Source organism: Leptodactylus fuscus, chromosome 1 (genome assembly GCF_031893055.1).
Source record: "Leptodactylus fuscus isolate aLepFus1 chromosome 1, aLepFus1.hap2, whole genome shotgun sequence".
Taxonomy (NCBI): domain Eukaryota; kingdom Metazoa; phylum Chordata; class Amphibia; order Anura; family Leptodactylidae; genus Leptodactylus; species Leptodactylus fuscus.
In genome coordinates, this window is record NC_134265.1 from 273,136,363 (window position 1) to 273,155,646 (window position 19,284).

A 19,284-nucleotide genomic window follows, 5' to 3' on the forward strand; every position below is an offset into this window, starting at 1 on the left:
TATTTTTATTGGCTTAATTTCATTTGGTGGAAAAAATTTGGTGGGGTCAGTGAGAGAGAGGTATGATGAGTTAGAACTAGGAGTCTCATTGTCTGGCAATGTGGTCATGGTTTATGTGATGCATAGGTTTAAAAGGGTTATTCCCACAAACAGAACCATATTTAGATATTGAAGATGATGAAAAGTTAAACATTTTTGCAAATACAAGTAATTAAAAATGTTGCAGTTTTAAAGATTTTCTCTATCCACTTTAGTGGTCACAGTCTTGTCTTGATATGATATGGATACGACCATGAATAGAGGAACTTTCTATGATCTTAAATCCAGCCATGATTTCCTTACTGTAGCTGGATTATCTTCTTGTGTATCTAGATGTCTCTCCTTCATAATCAGTCCACAATAAGGAAATCATGGCTGAGATTCTGATAAGCACCAGACCACAGAAAGTTCCTGCATTCGTGGTCATTTCTATTAGCAACCAATCAAGTCAACAGACTGTCACCACTTAAATTATTAAAGAAAATCTTTAAAACTCTGAAAAATGTTTAATTTATTATAGTTGCAAAAATGATTCACTTTTTATTGTGTATGAATTTATATACAGTCATGTTCATGGAATATCCCTTTAAGCCTAATATATTACTTGCAGCTTTTATAAAATTTTTGCATAAGCACACTCCACTTCCAATGCCAAGTCAGAAATAAGGCTAAAATAGAATCCCATTATGAGAAATCACTCCTTATGAAGTGGGTTGTCCAGGATAAGAAAAAAATGGCTGCTTTCTTCCAAAGCCAGCACTACTCAAGTCCATAGGTTGTGTACGGTATTGTTATGGTCAGCAGGGTTTATTAAAAAAAAACTTAAATGAAAACCCCACGGAGCCCTCTGGGCCACTGACTACTAACCAACCTGGTGTGAACAAAGGCTAACAGTTCCTGTCACTGCAGCTAAATTAAATGACCAGGTGTGCTCTGTTGCAATTCACAGAGGCATGCAGTCAGAGCAGCCGCACAAATAAACAAACTGGCTAGCCAGAACTCCAGGACTAGCCAGAGACCAAGTAAACCCTGTGTGTGGTAGTTCCACCCAACCACCCAGGCAACTACTGCCAAGCCCACTCCCAGTCACCCTATCTGGGAAGTTTTGCTAGCTGACCCTACAGACTTTTACCACACATACAAGGCAGCATGCTGCCTGACTACCAGTGGCATTGCTAGCTCAGGGGTCATTTACTAGCTAGGGCAAACTAATGGTATTTCAGGCAGGAACCCAAGCGCGCGCGCGCACACACATCAATTCAGGTTTGTAATGTGATCATAGAGCGCCAGGCGTCCAGACCAGCCCCCTTATATAGGCAAGGGGCGGTCACCAGCAAATAGCCCAGCTGCCCAATCCGAGCGTCCATTGGTTGACACACGTCGATCAACCAGTCGACCACGCCCGGCTGTTGCAAGGCAGGTTAACCCTTGCAACCCTGGATTGTGCAGAGGAACAGACAGTGACGCCCATATCATGGCCGCAGTCTCTGCACAATCCTAACAGGTATTGCAGCTCAGCCTATTCACTAGAGGTGAGCTGGAGTACCCAAACCGTGGACAAGTGTGACGCTGTTTCTAGCAGAAATTAGTCTTTTTCTTTTTTGCTAGCCCTTGAAAACCACTTCAAAAAAATTAATAATTAAAATAAAACCACTTTCATAACTGAGGAAGCTGTTACTGCTATTTTACTATTATTGACTCCTCTATGGATGTGAATTATTTTGGTGACCTTATAAAATATAACAAAAGGTAAAACACATTCAAGCTTTACAGAATGTTTTATGTACAATTAAGAAATAAAAGCTTGATATAGTGCCAACCACAATGACCCGTACTCGGAAAAACCTTATCTGTTTTTTCTCCCTGGAAACAGTAAGTGTCAACAAATAATCTAAAAAAAAAAATAACATTTTTTTATACATTCCACCTACCAAGAAACAGTCATGTGTAGAGATGAGCGAACAGTGTTCTATCGAACACATGTTCGATCGGATATCAGGGTGTTCGCCATGTTCGAATCGAATCGAACACCACGTGGTAAAGTGCGCCAAAATTCGATTCCCCTCCCACCTTCCCTGGCGCCTTTTTTGCACCAATAACAGCGCAGGGGAGGTGGGACAGGAACTACGACACTGGGGGCATTGAAAAAAATTGGAAAAAGTCATTGGCTGCCGAAATCAGGTGACCTCCATTTTAGACGAATAGTGGATTTCAAATCCGGGTCATATGAGAATGTGAACTTTGTGACTATGAGACAGGGATAGCTGTACAGGCAGGGATAGCTAGGGATAACCTTTATTTAGGGGGGAATGTTATTAAAAATAACTTTTTGGGGCTCTATCGGGTGTGTAATTGTGATTTTTGTGAGATAAACTTTTTCCCATAGGGATGCATTGGCCAGCGCTGATTGGCCGAATTCCGTACTCTGGCCAATCAGTGCTGGCCAATGCATTCTATTAGCTTGATGAAGCAGAGTGTGCACAAGGGTTCAAGCGCACCCTCGGCTCTGATGTAGCAGAGCCGAGGCTGCACAAGGGTTCAAGCGCACCCTCGGCTCTGATGTAGGAGAGCCGAGGGTGCACTTGAACCCTTGTGCACCCTCAGCTCTGCTACATCAGAGCCGAGGGTGCGCTTGAACCCTTGTGCACACTCTGCTTCATCAAGCTAATAGAATGCATTGGCCAGCGCTGATTGGCCAATGTATTCTATTAGCCTGATGAAGTAGAGCTGAATGTGTGTGCTAAGCACACACATTCAGCACTGCTTCATCACGCCAATACAATGCATTAGCCAGTGCTGATTGGCCAGAGTACGGAATTCGGCCAATCAGCGCTGGCTCTGCTGGAGGAGGCGGAGTCTAAGGTCGGACCTGAATGGAGACTGGTGTGGAGCGATCTTAGACTCCGCCTCCTCCAGCAGAGCCAGCGCTGATTGGTCGAGTTCCGTACTCTGGCCAATCAGCGCTGGCCAATGCATTCTATTAGCCCGATGAAGTAGAGCTGAATGTGTGTGCTTAGCACACACATTCAGCTCTACTTCATCAGGCTAATAGAATACATTGGCCAATCAGCGCTGGCCAATGCATTCTATTAGCTTGATGAAGCAGAGTGTGCACAAGGGTTCAAGCGCACCCTCGGCTCTGATGTAGCAGAGCCGAGGGTGCACAAGGGTTCAAGTGCACCCTCGGCTCTCCTACATCAGAGCCGAGGGTGCGCTTGAACCCTTGTGCAGCCTCGGCTCTGCTACATCAGAGCCGAGGGTGCGCTTGAACCCTTGTGCACACTCTGCTTCATCAAGCTAATAGAATGCATTGGCCAGCACTGATTGGCCAGAGTACGGAATTCGGCCAATCAGCGCTGGCCAATGCATTCTATTAGCCCGATGAAGTAGAGCTGAATGTGTGTGCTAAGCACACACATTCAGCACTGCTTCATCACGCCAATACAATGCATTAGCCAGTGCTGATTGGCCAGAGTACGGAATTCGGCCAATCAGCGCTGGCTCTGCTGGAGGAGGCGGAGTCTAAGATCGCTCCACACCAGTCTCCATTCAGGTCCGACCTTAGACTCCGCCTCCTCCAGCAGAGCCAGCGCTGATTGGCCGAATTCCGTACTCTGGCCAATCAGCACTGGCTAATGCATTGTATTGGCTTGATGAAGCAGTGCTGAATGTGTGTGCTTAGCACACACATTCAGCTCTACTTCATCGGGCTAATAGAATGCATTGGCCAGCGCTGATTGGCCGAATTCCGTACTCTGGCCAATCAGCACTGGCTAATGCATTGTATTGGCTTGATGAAGCAGTGCTGAATGTGTGTGCTTAGCACACACATTCAGCTCTACTTCATCGGGCTAATAGAATGCATTGGCCAATCAGCGCTGGCCAATGCATTCTATTAGCGTGAACTGAGTTTGCACAGGGGTTCTAGTGCACCCTCGGCTCTGCTACATCAGATTGCTACATCTGATGTAGCAGTGCCGAGTGTGCATCAGATGTGTAGTTGAGCAAAACTGACTCAGCACTGCTAAGTCTGCATTCGCATAGGAATGCATTGGCCAGCCTTCGGCCAATCAGCGCTGGCTCTGCCGGAGGAGGCGGAGTCTAAGGTCGGACCTGAATGGAGACTGGTGTGGAGCGATCTTAGACTCCGCCTCCTCCAGCAGAGCCAGCGCTGATTGGCCGAATTCCGTACTCTGGCCAATCAGCACTGGCTAATGCATTGTATTGGCTTGATGAAGCAGTGCTGAATGTGTGTGCTTAGCACACACATTCAGCTCTACTTCATCGGGCTAATAGAATGCATTGGCCAGCGCTGATTGGCCGAATTCCGTGCTCTGGCCAATCAGCACTGGCTAATGCATTGTATTGGCTTGATGAAGCAGTGCTGAATGTGTGTGCTTAGCACACACATTCAGCTCTACTTCATCGGGCTAATAGAATGCATTGGCCAATCAGCGCTGGCCAATGCATTCTATTAGCGTGAACTGAGTTTGCACAGGGGTTCTAGTGCACCCTCGGCTCTGCTACATCAGATTGCTACATCTGATGTAGCAGTGCCGAGTGTGCATCAGATGTGTAGTTGAGCAAAACTGACTCAGCACTGCTAAGTCTGCATTCGCATAGGAATGCATTGGCCAGCCTTCGGCCAATCAGCGCTGGCTCTGCCGGAGGAGGCGGAGTCTAAGGTCGGACCTGAATGGAGACTGGTGTGGAGCGATCTTAGACTCCGCCTCCTCCAGCAGAGCCAGCGCTGATTGGCCGAATTCCGTACTCTGGCCAATCAGCACTGGCTAATGCATTGTATTGGCTTGATGAAGCAGTGCTGAATGTGTGTGCTTAGCACACACATTCAGCTCTACTTCATCGGGCTAATAGAATGCATTGGCCAGCGCTGATTGGCCGAATTCCGTACTCTGGCCAATCAGCACTGGCTAATGCATTGTATTGGCTTGATGAAGCAGTGCTGAATGTGTGTGCTTAGCACACACATTCAGCTCTACTTCATCGGGCTAATAGAATGCATTGGCCAATCAGCGCTGGCCAATGCATTCTATTAGCGTGAACTGAGTTTGCACAGGGGTTCTAGTGCACCCTCGGCTCTGCTACATCAGATTGCTACATCTGATGTAGCAGTGCCGAGTGTGCATCAGATGTGTAGTTGAGCAAAACTGACTCAGCACTGCTAAGTCTGCATTCGCATAGGAATGCATTGGCCAGCCTTCGGCCAATCAGCGCTGGCTCTGCCGGAGGAGGCGGAGTCTAAGGTCGGACCTGAATGGAGACTGGTGTGGAGCTATCTTAGACTCCGCCTCCTCCAGCAGAGCCAGCGCTGATTGGTCGAGTTCCGTACTCTGGCCAATCAGCACTGGCCAATGCATTTCTATGGGGAAAAGTTAGCTTGCGAAAATCGCAAACTGACAGGGATTTCCATGAAATAAAGTGACTTTTATGCCCCCAGACATGCTTCCCCTGCTGTCCCAGTGTCATTCCAGGGTGTTGGTATCATTTCCTGGGGTGTCATAGTGGACTTGGTGACCCTCCAGACACGAATTTGGGTTTCCCCCTTAACGAGTTTATGTTCCCCATAGACTATAATGGGGTTCGAAACCCATTCGAACACTCGAACAGTGAGCGGCTGTTCGAATCGAATTTCGAACCTCGAACATTTTAGTGTTCGCTCATCTCTAGTCATGTGTACTAAAAAAAAGTGGCACAGCACTCTGCTAGCACCAAGAGCAATTCTGCTAAAACCTTCTGTATGTATTTTTATATATACATATACAATATAGGTATTGTGCATCTTTTTTCAGCTATACTATGTCTTTCATACACTGCAAATATTCTTCCCTCTCTTGGAATCTGAAATTCTTTTTAATTCAACAATTTTTATTGGTTTTCAAAAATAAGACAAGGGAACAGAAAGGAAGAAAGGAAAGGGTGAATCATCATATCAGCCGGCATCAGACTCAATACTCAATATATGAAGTACAATGATATTGCGTAACAGGAGAATGTGTCAACTGAAACAGGACATTTGTTTATATGGTGTAACAAAGGTATGACTGTATTCATTATGATATCTCGGAGGAAGAGAGCGAAAATAAGTAGGGGTGGTGGAAGAGAGGTTGAGAGAAAGGAGGAGAATATAGACATGAGCATATGCCCCTATTGGTGGGACTAAGGAGGGAGTAAATCAAAACAGAGGAGGATACCACAATCAATAGGTGTCAATCTTGTGCAGACTTCAAGGTGACTCTACGTTGTGGAGGAGGTAGATTTACGAGAGGTTAGCCATGGGGACCAAACTTTGATGTATTTGTCATATGTTCTGTTGGACCATCCGAGTAACTCCTCGAAGCGAGCGAGTTCCTGAACTTTGGATTCCCAGATCTGGAGTGGAGGTGTGACGGGCTGGAGCCAGAATTGAGGGATAATGAGTTTGGCCGCCGCCAACAGTTGCGTAACAGGTTTGTCTTTATGTGGAGAATAGGTGCTGTTTGGAAGGGCCAGAAAGATCACTTCTGGTGGGAGGTGCAGTGTTTTCAATGTTATCTTCTGAATGCGTGCCCTCACTTCTTCCCAATAAGGTTCAATAAGTGGACAAGTCCACCAGATGTGTAGATAACTCCCTACCTGGGATGAGCATCTCCAGCATACATTTTTGTCTGAAAGGCCATTCCAGAGTTCTATACCGCCTGGAGATGAGCTTGTAGTGTGCCTCTTTTAGTCTGATGCAAGGTGAAAAACCCTGCAATGTCTTCAGTATTTTTGAGACATCTTCATCTGACAGATTGATGTTAAGTTCTTTTTCCCAGCTGTACAGAAAGGCCAGCTTGTAAGATTCTGATGGGGAAATAAATCTTCGGACAAGAGCTGAGGTCTTACGAAGCATCTTAGGCTTGGATTGTAAAATGTTTCTTGAAAGGTGATAATTAAGTTCTCAGCGGAAATTCTTCGGTAAATCTGGTTAAGAAATCTCAAATCTTGTAGGATGGAGAGTCCTGACATTGACAGAAGATCAAGAACATCATTTGCAGGGGGTAAGGAAGAGCCCGAGGATATCTCTCTGAGGGGTTTGGTGTTCAACTTTGTAGGGAGGTAGGGATCATGCTCACTGGCATCAGAGGGGAAGGGCTCAGTACGAGCCAGTTTCCCAAGTCTCTCCATATCTCAACAGTGCCTCTTAGTAGGGGCTTTCTGGCCACAGTTGATTTTAGGAATCTAGGCGGGAACCACAAGTTCAGAACCTGAAATTCTATATGAAATAAGGAGGAGTATAGATCAACTAGGTTGATCTTTGATAGATGGGTGACGTAGAAAACCAAAATGAAGTCAGACTACTCCCTTCCCCCAAGCACAATGCAACAAACACACAAAAATAGTCACTCCCAAACAACATGAATTATATGTTTAGGTGCACATTGTCATGACTGCAATAGAAACGCTATACAAAAAGTTGTAGTACCAAGAGCATTGCCACTAATACTTATTGTATATAAAAATGCACAAAATTCAGGTTCTTGGTTAACATTTTGATCAAATTGTATAAGCCCAAGGTGACCGCTTTAGATGGGAACCTAGCAGTGTTTCAAAAACAAAATGATTTTGTGATAAGTTATTAAAAAGTCATTTAATAACTTAGATGTTTCTCCAAAAATAAGCCCTGCCCCCAAAATAATCCCTAGCTAGATTTTCCAGTTTTTTTTTTAGTAGGCTTGAAATATAAAGCCCTACTCCAAAAATAAGCCCTAGCTAGTTTAACCCCTTCCCGACATCTGCCATGTGTTACAGCAGATGCTGGGTCCTTAAAGATGGTGCCAATCTGCTGCAAAGCGGCCACCATAGCTACCGTATTGGGTCTCCGCTATAACGTATAAACTAGAAAAAAAATTAAAATTAATAGAAAAGTTTAAAAAAATCCAAATAAAATAATATGCCAATAAAACACCGCTATTAAAGGTTATAGCCACACCGCCGACAATACCATACAAAATAAAAATTATTGTAACGGAGAGAAAAAAACTATTTTATAAAGTTTTTCAGTAGCAGTAGTTATTAAATAAAAAAAAGAAAAAGTGAAAACCAGACATGATTTCCCTCCTATTTTGTTTATATTTTCCCGAATATAAAAAAATGAAAACACATTCAAAAATAAAAACATAAAAATAAAACCCTATGTGTCCCTGAAAAAAGACACCCTCCAAAGCACACATACAAAAAAAACCTAAAATGTTTCTGTTCCTGGACCAAAAATTGGCCGAAGTAGTTAAAAGTCTCCGATGATAATGGAATTGCTACTTGAGCAATTACCTAATATCTCACAATTAGCTTATTGGACCAGCAGAGAGCAAGCAAACAAGTTGCTTATATTTCTACACCCATAACTAGTGTCTACATCCACTCTTACAATCTATGAGGAAAGTGGATGCTAGCATTTGAAATGCATACAGATAAAGCTTGTTTAAGGTAGCAGTCACATGATAACGTGAGGTGCACAGCGCCAAAAAACCAGCATATTCATAACACCCATAACAACTATTAGACAAGATAGGCAGTCTGACAACTCCATACATGTACCCCACTAGTACCTGCAGCCTCCAATCAAACATAACATCTGGCCACATCTTGCAAAAAAGTCAATAACAATTATGTATTAGTTAATATTTTGGCCAAAGTACGCAAGGTCGCAAAGAAGTGTCAATGTTCACCATACCTTGTGAGTCCTTATACTAATGTCAAGGACACTTCACTGAAAAAGGACATCATATAAATTCATATAACTGAAATAAAAGCCATGTTTATCTAATACCAGAGGAACCATGCTGTCATGCATGATGCAGGCAGGCCCATGTAATATATAATGAATACAGCATTGTGCACCTCACAAGATTTATCTCTGTGCATTTCAAATACTAGCACAAACCGACTCATTCATTGTAGGTTATGTGGGTATGGTCACAATGAGGAATTTGGCACCAAATTTGAGATGGATTCCACCTCAAAATTACCTCCAAATAGTGCTTGAGGCTAAGGCTCCACATTGTGGAAATACAGCTTTTTTGTTTAAGAGTTTTCTGCGTTTTTTTTGAGCAAAGCTAGGAGTGGATTGAGCAGAAGGTAGAAGTATAAGATATATTTCCTATTGTAAGGGAATTGCTAGAGCATCAATTCCCCAGTAGCTGCTGATGAACCCTGGAACAATGGACAGTGAGCCCTAAGCCGAATCCCCCCCGCTTTCCCTTCCTACTTGCCAGTCCTATCCTAGGCAATAGGCAACAACTGGTTCACAGTCTCTTCCTATATATGTGACAACACAGAATGTAGACAAGACAACAATAACAAATGGAGGTCAACTAGCCAAGGGTCCAGTAACAGTCGAGCAACACAGTACAGAATCAAATCCAAGAGAGTAGTCAAAGGTAAAGCCAGAGATCAATAATAAGAGTTCAGGTAACAGATAAGCAAGAGTAATGCCAGCACGCACAAGGCAATAGCGAGCACCAATGTGAATGTGAGCAAACAATAAATAGGGAGGAAGAACACACCCTGGGCTTAATAGGAAGGTAGGCTGTCAATCACACGGGTGAGCCTGACATTAACTATTAGAGGAGCAGAGAAAAACCAAAGTGAAGCAGATGGGTGTGGAGGAAAATCAATTACTAAGGTAAGGGAATAGGACAGTATTCAGACAATACAAGTAGAAATGACAGCCGGACACGTCCCCACAGCATGTGGCCGGAGGATGATGCCAAAGCCAGAACAGGCAAAGATCTTACACCTATTCCTGTTGTAGCCATTCTTGGCTTTGGCTCAAAAAACTGAAGCAAAATCTCCAACAAAAAAGCTGCATTTTCACAATGTGGGACTTGAGCCTAAAACCAGCCTCCGTTCATTTTAATGGGAGTCAGAGACAGATTTTACCTCTAGCGGATCTTTTCTCTTGCTGATTTTTTTACATAGCAGAAAAAAAGGTGTCATGCTCAATCTTCAGGCCTATTCTGCCTGATAACTCCCATTGAAGTGAATGGCAAGTAGAAAATACCACCTGACACGTGTGCAATTTGACGTGGAGTTTGAACTTAAAGGGATTCTACCATTAAACTACTTTTTTTTTTCTAATTACCACTTCGGAATAGCCTTAAGAAAGGCTATTCGTCTCCTACCTTTAGACGTGGTCTCTGCCGCGCCGTTCCATAGAAATACCACGCTCATGGGTGATTCAGCGCTGGGGCCCACCCTCATTGCAGCGGAGAGCTCATTTGCATTCCGATATAAAACCGGTATTTCCACGGAACGGCACAGCGGAGACCACGTCTAAAGGTAGGAGACGAATAGCCTTTCTTAAGGCTATTCCGACGTGTTCATTAGAAAAAAAGGTAGTTTAATGGTAGAATCCCTTTAAAGCAGAGTTTGGACAAGAGGAGTGGGCCACAGCCAAAAGCCTCTGCAAGAAAAACTGCGATAGAGACACATCACAGTTTTTCCCGCAGCACTTTCACCAAAACTCTTCAGACTTTCTGCTTCCATTATACCTATATAGAATCCAGCAACATTTCCGTAGGTATAATTAACATGCTGCGATTTACAAAAACACAAGTGTTTTTGAAATCACAGCATTTCTACTGTGTATTATTTTCTGCAATGTGTGTATGTATTAGCCAAAATACCATAACTTTGCAGTTAAAGTAAAATGCTGTGCTTACGCTATATGGGGCCGTGCCCTAAATTCCTAAAGCTGAATTTTTCAGTTAGAAAAATTTCCACAGTGTGCTTAAGGCTGAGGCCCCACACAGCTTTTTTTGTTGCAGATTTTGCTGTGTTTTTTTGAGCCAAAGCCAAGAATGGCTACAAAAGGAATGGGAAATATATAGAAAGTTCCTATATTTCTCCCTTCTGCTTAATCCACTCCTGGCTTTGGCTCAAAAAACCGCAGCAAAATCTGCATCAATAAAAGCTGTGTTTCCGCAACGTGAGGACTTAGCCTAATGAGCATTCTGCACTTCTGCTGTTTTCACTATATATTACATTGGTTGCCTGCATAATGCAAAAAAAAAAAAAAAAAAAAAAAAAGATTTATCTGGCATCAAGCAAATGTGGCTCTTTTCAGTGATATGATTTTAAATTATGTTCTATTCTTTCTTTGTGAATTGCATATGAAGCTTAAGGGCTAGTTCATTCGGGGCCAATGTAGCGGAATTTGCCTCAAAATCCGCCTCCATACAATGGAGTCCTATGTGAACTGCTAGCATTCGATTTTCTGCTAGCAGTTCTTTGCTGCTAGCAGAAAAAAGAAGTGACATGACCTTTCTTCAGGCGAATTCCACCTGAGGAAAATAATAGAAGTGAATGGGAGGCAAAAAACTCCTAGCGTTTTTTTGCAAAGTAACGCCTAGCGTTTTATTGGAAAAAAAAAAAAACGTGACTGAAAACGCCTAGTGTTTTTTTACAGTCCATTCACTTTTAGTTTGTGATTGAATGTGAACCTGCACTAACAATCACTAGGATGCCCTCAGGCTTCTTTTCATATACATGTATTTTACCCTCCTGGTGTGTCGATTAGGCTGGGTGTGAATAGATGCCAGTGTATTGTTCCTGCAGTTCAGTGGCCACATAAGCAAATACTTTTATTTAGCTTCAGGAACAATACACTGGTGTCTATTCACACCCAGCCTAATCTACACACCAGGTGGGTATACATGCATATGAAAAGAAGCCTGAGGGCATCCTAGTAGAGATGAGCGAACACTAAAATGTTCGAGGTTCGAAATTCGATTCGAACAGCCGCTCACTGTTCGAGTGTTCGAATGGGTTTCGAACCCCATTATAGTCTATGGGGAACATAAACTCGTTAAGGGGGAAACCCAAATTCGTGTCTGGAGGGTCACCAAGTCCACTATGACACCCCAGGAAATGATACCAACACCCTGGAATGACACTGGGACAGCAGGGGAAGCATGTCTGGGGGCATAAAAGTCACTTTATTTCATGGAAATCCCTGTCAGTTTGCGATTTTCGCAAGCTAACTTTTCCCCATAGAAATGCATTGGCCAGTGCTGATTGGCCAGAGTACGGAACTCGACCAATCAGCGCTGGCTCTGCTGGAGGAGGCGGAGTCTAAGATAGCTCCACACCAGTCTCCATTCAGGTCCGACCTTAGACTCCGCCTCCTCCGGCAGAGCCAGCGCTGATTGGCCGAAGGCTGGCCAATGCATTCCTATGCGAATGCAGACTTAGCAGTGCTGAGTCAGTTTTGCTCAACTACACATCTGATGCACACTCGGCACTGCTACATCAGATGTAGCAATCTGATGTAGCAGAGCCAAGGGTGCACTAGAACCCCTGTGCAAACTCAGTTCACGCTAATAGAATGCATTGGCCAGCGCTGATTGGCCAATGCATTCTATTAGCCCGATGAAGTAGAGCTGAATGTGTGTGCTAAGCACACACATTCAGCACTGCTTCATCAAGCCAATACAATGCATTAGCCAGTGCTGATTGGCCAGAGTACGGAATTCGGCCAATCAGCGCTGGCCAATGCATTCTATTAGCCCGATGAAGTAGAGCTGAATGTGTGTGCTAAGCACACACATTCAGCACTGCTTCATCAAGCCAATACAATGCATTAGCCAGTGCTGATTGGCCAGAGTACGGAATTCGGCCAATCAGCGCTGGCTCTGCTGGAGGAGGCGGAGTCTAAGATCGCTCCACACCAGTCTCCATTCAGGTCCGACCTTAGACTCCGCCTCCTCCGGCAGAGCCAGCGCTGATTGGCCGAAGGCTGGCCAATGCATTCCTATGCGAATGCAGACTTAGCAGTGCTGAGTCAGTTTTGCTCAACTACACATCTGATGCACACTCGGCACTGCTACATCAGATGTAGCAATCTGATGTAGCAGAGCCGAGGGTGCACTAGAACCCCTGTGCAAACTCAGTTCACGCTAATAGAATGCATTGGCCAGCGCTGATTGGCCAATGCATTCTATTAGCCCGATGAAGTAGAGCTGAATGTGTGTGCTAAGCACACACATTCAGCACTGCTTCATCAAGCCAATACAATGCATTAGCCAGTGCTGATTGGCCAGAGTACGGAATTCGGCCAATCAGCGCTGGCCAATGCATTCTATTAGCCCGATGAAGTAGAGCTGAATGTGTGTGCTAAGCACACACATTCAGCACTGCTTCATCAAGCCAATACAATGCATTAGCCAGTGCTGATTGGCCAGAGTACGGAATTCGGCCAATCAGCGCTGGCTCTGCTGGAGGAGGCGGAGTCTAAGGTCGGACCTGAATGGAGACTGGTGTGGAGCGATCTTAGACTCCGCCTCCTCCAGCAGAGCCAGCGCTGATTGGCCGAATTCCGTACTCTGGCCAATCAGCACTGGCTAATGCATTGTATTGGCGTGATGAAGCAGTGCTGAATGTGTGTGCTTAGCACACACATTCAGCTCTACTTCATCGGGCTAATAGAATGCATTGGCCAATCAGCGCTGGCCAATGCATTCTATTAGCGTGAACTGAGTTTGCACAGGGGTTCTAGTGCACCCTCGGCTCTGCTACATCAGATTGCTACATCTGATGTAGCAGTGCCGAGTGTGCATCAGATGTGTAGTTGAGCAAAACTGACTCAGCACTGCTAAGTCTCTGCATTCGCATAGGAATGCATTGGCCAGCCTTCGGCCAATCAGCGCTGGCTCTGCCGGAGGAGGCGGAGTCTAAGGTCGGACCTGAATGGAGACTGGTGTGGAGCGATCTTAGACTCCGCCTCCTCCAGCAGAGCCAGCGCTGATTGGTCGAGTTCCGTACTCTGGCCAATCAGCGCTGGCCAATGCATTCTATTAGCCCGATGAAGTAGAGCTGAATGTGTGTGCTTAGCACACACATTCAGCTCTACTTCATCAGGCTAATAGAATACATTGGCCAATCAGCGCTGGCCAATGCATTCTATTAGCTTGATGAAGCAGAGTGTGCACAAGGGTTCAAGCGCACCCTCGGCTCTGATGTAGCAGAGCTGAGGGTGCACAAGGGTTCAAGTGCACCCTCGGCTCTCCTACATCAGAGCCGAGGGTGCGCTTGAACCCTTGTGCAGCCTCGGCTCTGCTACATCAGAGCCGAGGGTGCGCTTGAACCCTTGTGCACACTCTGCTTCATCAAGCTAATAGAATGCATTGGCCAGCACTGATTGGCCAGAGTACGGAATTCGGCCAATCAGCGCTGGCCAATGCATCCCTATGGGAAAAAGTTTATCTCACAAAAATCACAATTACACACCCGATAGAGCCCCAAAAAGTTATTTTTAATAACATTCCCCCCTAAATAAAGGTTATCCCTAGCTATCCCTGCCTGTACAGCTATCCCTGTCTCATAGTCACAAAGTTCACATTCTCATATGACCCGGATTTGAAATCCACTATTCGTCTAAAATGGAGGTCACCTGATTTCGGCAGCCAATGACTTTTTCCAATTTTTTTCAATGCCCCCAGTGTCGTAGTTCCTGTCCCACCTCCCTTGCGCTGTTATTGGTGCAAAAAAGGCGCCAGGGAAGGTGGGAGGGGAATCGAATTTTGGCGCACTTTACCACGTGGTGTTCGATTCGATTCGAACATGGCGAACACCCTGATATCCGATCGAACATGTGTTCGATAGAACACTGTTCGCTCATCTCTACATCCTAGTGATTGTTAGTGATTATGATTATGAGGCCGGAGGTATGGGAGCTAGATAGAGTGTGTGCTTATGCGGCCATTGAACTGCAGGGACAATACACTGGCATCTATTCACACCCAGCCTAATTGACACACCAGGAGGGTATACATGCTTATGAAAAGAAGCCTGAGGGCATCCTAGTGATTGTTAGCACAGGTTCACATTCAACCACAGACCATTCACTCGGAGAGGGGAAAACCACCTGGCATTTCCTCGAGCGGTTTTACCAAAAACTGCTCCAGAAAATGTTCCAAAAAAACGCCTCAAGGTCAAAAAATCGCTTCCTAATTTGGAAGGTTTTTTTTCCGGACCAAAATAAGACAGGCGGTTTTTACGTGTGAACTAGCCCTAAGATGTGACATCAAAATTTCACCAAAATATTTCAGGTGCATCAAATTTATCATTCATCTTCAACCATTGTGATAACTTTGCCTCTATCTATTAAATGTACTCAGTCTCACTACTAGGATTGGTGAATCTGTCTCATAGCATCAAAAAAGAGTTAGTGTCTACCTAAACATGGCGCACACCAACAACCAGCCTTTTCAGTCTCTATTTCTGACAGTTGTTACATTTATATATCAGGCTCATAATTTCTCGGTTTGCTGCAGCCTGTTCCAAATTAATTGATAAATATTAAAGATATGAAAATGCAATTAATGAATGCGGCTCTCTTGCTGCCCTAACATAATGCTACATTAGATTACATTTACCAATATCTCACGGACATGAAAAATGTGTTATCATCATCATCATACTTAAGTCATTTATTTGTTTGCAGTTTCTTCGCTGCCTAAAAATCTTTCCTTATTAAAATGCAAACTGAACACACAGTCGAAAACAATTACAATGCTTTTTGAATACATTTGTAAGTCATTATTCTAAAATATTTTCCCATTTCTGTCTATTTATTTGTTTCTGAAATCCATTTTATCATGAAGTATGTTTCTAAAGTCTTTTTCTTGCTGGAAAACAGGGTACTACAAATAAACTGACAGATATGCTTAGAAGAAGTGTCAGCTATACAATATATGAGCACAATTTAAGTTCAATAACTTTCCACATCATTGCCGTGTGCCAAGTATTACTACAAGCAGATAGTAAGGCATTCAATCCACACTGTGATTAGAATTGCATTATTGAAAAAAAAAAAAAAGGAGAAAATATAGCAACTGTACGTCATGCAATAGAAATAGCAACAGCACGACAATGCTGAAAAGAAACAATTAGAAATGAAATCAAAGGCGTCAAAGAGGAAAAGTGAACTGAATGATGAGGTATGAATTTATGCACAGCGCTACACTTGTCTTCTAAAAGCAATAAATTAGAATGATTACAACTTCATGACTCTGTATAGGGCGGTGCCACACGGGGGACCAGTGCCTGTGCTGTGACAGCGTTTATCAGCTTTCCCAAATTACCAGTCATGGGGTTTTGCAGGTTACTTTATAGACAGTAATAAGCAAAAGATGGCAGCACAGACAATATCTCCTGTGGCAACACCATAAAGCTTTGCCGAACTGCATTTTAATTGATTGAAAAATTGATAGTCAAATCAAAAGGAAAAGATTTTTCACCAATTACAAAATACTAACTTGCAAACATCACTTGTTTATTGCTACGATCCTTATCAATTATTAAGTTTTTATTTGTAAAATATATTTACCCATTCAAAAGGGATGGCCCCTGAAAGATTATATGTGGGATGGAACCTTATGCTTCATACATAGAAAATCAATGGTTTGAGCATATGGTGGCTCAGATAAACATTTAAGTGTTATATGGGCCTCAGACAGGGGTGTAACTTGTAGGGGTGCAAAGGATGCAGTCGCACTGGGGGCCCAGGACCCTTAGGCGGCCTATAAGCACTGCCATCAGTATTGAGATTGCAACTTCCACCTGACCCATAAACCAAGGAGACCCACAGATTACCCATACCACAAGAAGATTGATTAAACTCCTTAGCATCAGTAACCATCACTATCAAGTAATTGCTGTTGGGATGAGGTAGGGGGCCCCGGACAAAAGATTAGACCAGGACCCACAAGACTTTAGTTACGCCACTGGCCTTAGAGCCACCATCCTTCCTACATCACAGGACATATAGGGTATCCTACTGATCTACACCCAGTAGTGGGACACTGCAATTAAGAAATGGTCTTTTCTGTTTAGTTTTGGCAATCTTAATGAAGTGTAAACAAAGTATCCCAATCTCTAGAGCTACATCATCCAAACTTTGCGCAATGCATAAATTTCCACTCTCTATGCTCTCTGTGTCTCCAAGAATATTATGTCCTTACCAACCCATCCAGTCTGACCAAGATTCACATCCACTTCTGATCACATGATTCTTCTACTACGATAGTATTCTACTGTGTTCATTCTCATTTGGTCTGTACTGTTAGGGCATTATTCAAGTTATTTATCATTGCAATCGTATATCATACAGAGTTGCATTACCCTATAGTATTTATATGATATGATATATCACTTCCTAGTGATTAGGAATTAAAAAATAATAAGAAACTACATAATTTTCTATATCACAGTAATGAAGAATAGTTAATCAGCAATTCGTTTTAAAGAACCATATTTAATTGTGACATATTTTGCTTTAGGCTTCTGAATTAATATGACATAGTATCTTGACAGCAAGTACAAAGATGTGCTTCCCTTTTCAGTACTTCATCAAAATAGTATAATTGTTAGTTCAACCAGTGAAGAGGAAACAGATATATGTGGGTCACAGTGAGTTCAATCCAAAGACACTAACTCCACTTCAAAGTGCTTAAGGAATATTGCCCATATCATTGGCTAGTGTTGACAGGATAAATTAAGGGGGTGGCTGAAGTATCTCTTTCTTATTCGTGCATACGTGATTCAAAGCAAAGGAGAAAAGCTCTGAAATAAAAAGTCCAAAGATGCATATTTTACTCTTGCCATTCAGATGTATGTATAAAATCTAGTTGTTATTCAAGACAAAAAGCTAAACTAGAGTAATAGATAGATAGATAGATAGATAGATAGATAGATTCAGTGTAGCAATTTTCAACTTGAATGTGATAACTCACAACAAAAGCCATTGAAAACAATGTAAAAAGTCCAGTTATAGGGATTAGTAACTGTTTACTGAACTTGTTAAGAGTCTTAACTTGGCTATATCTTAAAATTACCTGTTCAACTTTCTATTGTGTAAATCCCCCCAAAAGAGCATCAACTAATCAAGACACAAGACATCCACATTCACAAGACATCTGAAGGTGTCCAGTACTAATTGGCACTACTACATTAGCAGAAGATACTCAAAGCAAAGCTCCAATTATAAAAGTATTTTCCATACAAATTATAGTGTGTGGCCCACTGTGGAGCATTATACTTTGTGGGATCACTGTGGAGCATTATACTTTGTGGAACCACTGTGGAGCATTATACTTTATGGAACCACTGTGAAGCATTATACTGTGTGATAGCAGAACAGAATAAAAGGCAGAATAAGACAAATAATACAGTGGCATAAGAAACAGAAAATAGGTATAGATATTTAGTTTTCAAATGCAGCTAAGTACGTGGGGGGGGGGGGGGTAAATATTCATCCAAAAGTAAGTCCCGCCTTCAGAAAGTTTATGAATTCATGCTTTAAAGAAGCTCTAAAAAATACACTAGGGTGCTATTCGTATTGTAAGATAGCCCTGCTGACTGTCCTTAGTAAATATGGAATTTTTTATTTATTTTGCTGTTTAGTTAAACCCCAGAATATTATTGGTAGGGCATGGGGAAGTACTCACTAGACTGCAGTGATGGGGAGAAAATCCAGAGTTTTAGGAGCCTTAAGTGCAAGGCCAATTGGCAAGAAGTTGGTACTCTGACTGACCCAGGAGAAGGTAGGTTTTTAATGGACGCATCTCAATACTTGATTGACAGTCATCCGACCGCAATGCAGTCACATGATCACATCATCCTGGAGAAGTATGTATGGAACATGTGCTGCCTGGGCACATCAGAGCAATGTCCGCCCATGAGGTGCATGTGCTACTCCAGCATAGAGAGGTGGAGAGGATTGTTACAGTTCAGGAATGCGCATACTCAGCATGAGGCAACAGAAGGATGGACAAAAGGGTGGAAATAGTTCAAAAACAAGAACCTCACTCTTTGTGTTTGCTGCTTATGGGAGGTGGGAGGAGTGAGCTTCCAAACAAAACATCACAGCACCATGTGACCTCAGTTTAGGGAGTGATTTATTACCTGTGATCTCATTGGGGGGAGAGCAGGCAGATGCATCATGGAAAACATAGTTTGTAGATTCACTGCATAAAAATAACACTGATACAAGTAAATTAAAGCCAAACAAATGCTTCACAAGGAAGCAGTGAGTATTTAGCATTGCTGAGGAGGTATTTACAGATTTCATTTTTGGAAGCCCTTGATGGATAGGTTAAAAAAAAATCTTAAAATCTCTTTGATAACATCAAAGTCTGAATTGACTCCATCTATTCAGCCTTGTTTAAATCGGAGACCTTCTTAAAAATTGAACAAGGAACACTT